We start from the raw sequence: 2500 nt of genomic DNA on the forward strand, positions 1-2500 counted from the left end.
ATTTTTATGTATTATTTTATTATTATTATTATATTATATTATTATTATATATATTATATTATTATTATATATAATATTATTGTTATTTTATAGTAATATGATGATAATTTACTATATGTTATTCATCTCTTGCATATTTTATAAGTCTGTTATTTATTGTTATTATTATATCATCATATATATTATTTTTAGTTATTAATTTATTTATATTTTGTTTGTTGTTGTTTGTTGTGTATTATTATTATTATCATTATTATTATCATTATACTATATTATTGTTATTATTATTTTATTATTATTTATTTTATTATTTTATTAATTATTATTTTTTTTTATATATTATTATTATTATTATTATTATTATTATTATTATTATTATTATTATTATTATTATTATTATTATTATTATTATATTATTACTATTGTTATGTATTATTATTATTATTTTTTAGTAATATTGTGATAAGTTTACTATTATGTTATTCATTATATATTTCATTATTATTATTCTAAGCTGTATATATTTGTTTAATTATCATCATCACATCATATTTATTTTATTATTATACATTATATTATCATTACTAATTACATATCATTTTTTACTATATCATATCACACTTTACACTATATTAGAACTAGCACCTACCCCTTGTAATAGGGTTGTGTCTTATTTTTGTGGGTTCGAGTCCAACCGATAGCTCAGTGGTCTGGATTCGAACTAGTATGCTGGCTATGGCTCTCGTTACCAGCTGCGCCGCTCAACCTATACCACAAACGGCTCAGGTTTAACCTAGGGGTGATTAAGAATTGCCTTAGGGTTCCTTATAACTTAATTGTATTAATAACAAGTGAGTCAAGACAATAGTAACGCCCAATACAATAATAACAATTCTAGACATAAGTTTAATTAGATTGTTACAGGAAAAGATAGAAAGAATAAGTATTTATTTAAATCAGGAAGAATAGCTCTAATTGAGAGGATCTAATTTATTATTTATTTATCTATTGATTTATTTATTGATTTATTTATGATTGATTGATTTATTTAATTTGTAATCATTTGTGTCAGTGGAAAATACATTTGAAAATGGTATAAGCCCGTTTGGCTTATCTTTATCTAGCCGGCTTGCTTGATTGAGGCAAACGTAGTTCCAGGGTTGGCTCCTGCTTTCAGGGTTTTCTGGACTTCACAACAGTCTGTTGTAGTTATGGGCTGACAGGAAGGTTCTGGTGTCGGCGATAGCTGACATCAGGGATTGGGCACGGACTGGGTGCGAGGCACGGATGGGTGCTAGCCAAGGATTGGTGATAGCCAAAGACCTTCAATTTCGAGTTAAACAAAAAGATCTTAGATCCAATCTTTTTGTCTTTCGCCACCGGATCGTCCTTGAGCGACACATCATAATAGCTTTTATTTGCCGACAAAGGCAAGGAGAAGCAGTAACTCCATGATAATGGTTAGTTATTGCAATTGTATCAAACATCAACTGACAGTTTGAACTATCTTACATGATGAGAATTTAACAGGAATGTGTCCCTTATATTTTATAATTTATTTATTTTTATAAATTATAATTGTGATTATTATGATGTGTGCCCGGGGATTGGCGGTAGAGTACAGACATCAAGCTATATACATATTGAATATAAATGAAATAATAGCATAGATCATAAACAAATGTTAATGTGTGATTCAATTCAGAGATGAAATTGATTTTGTGAAGTAAAGGGACGCTTTGGAATTATGGGAATAGCCAATCAGAAGAATGTTCCTGTTTTAGATAGCCAATGATATTCAGATGCTTTGATTACTACTGAGTGAGGAAGAATTAATGGAGAGCTAGAACATTAATTGCAATTAGCTACTCTTGAACGAGACAAGAACCTCAGGGCATATGCACGTTGGAGTTTTGTTTGGAAAGGGTAAATAGCAGGAGATATGAATACAATGGGCAGACAATTTGAATAGGTGAATAAACCTTAAGCGGGAAGTGAGGAGTAGGATTTAGCGTCCCGTTATACAATGGGAGGGTTTCCTACATAATGACCAAATTTTCCGTTAGCAAAATTTAGAGCTTTATTGGAGAAAAGACTGTCCATGTTTTGAGTATTTTAACTCGAGGTGTTAATCTGCCTTGGCAAATATATATTGTCCACTAAGTTTGAAGTGGTTTTGAATGAGACGCTGACGAATGATAAAGAAATCACGCAGTGAAAGAAAATCGTTCGTCACACCCCTACCCAACAACATATACAACTGGAATAATTGTATGTATAAAAAAGCTTCATTTTGGCTGATATTTGATTTATTTTTGCTTGCGGTGTTTTAAAAAAAATTAATGTGAGTCAAGTGATTTTATTCTCTTGTATGTTTTTGATTGTTTTGTTGTGTTGTTTTTTTATTCATTATTTTTTTTTGTTTGTTTGTTTGTTTCTCTTGTTAATTTTTGGTGTTTTCATTTTTACGATTTCATCGATTGCTGACTTGTTATGTGTG

The sequence above is a fragment of the Berghia stephanieae genome, chromosome 4 (genome assembly GCF_034508935.2).
Source record: "Berghia stephanieae isolate SIO BIC M18660-M18661 chromosome 4, UCSD_Bste_1.3, whole genome shotgun sequence".
NCBI lineage: Eukaryota > Metazoa > Mollusca > Gastropoda > Nudibranchia > Aeolidiidae > Berghia > Berghia stephanieae.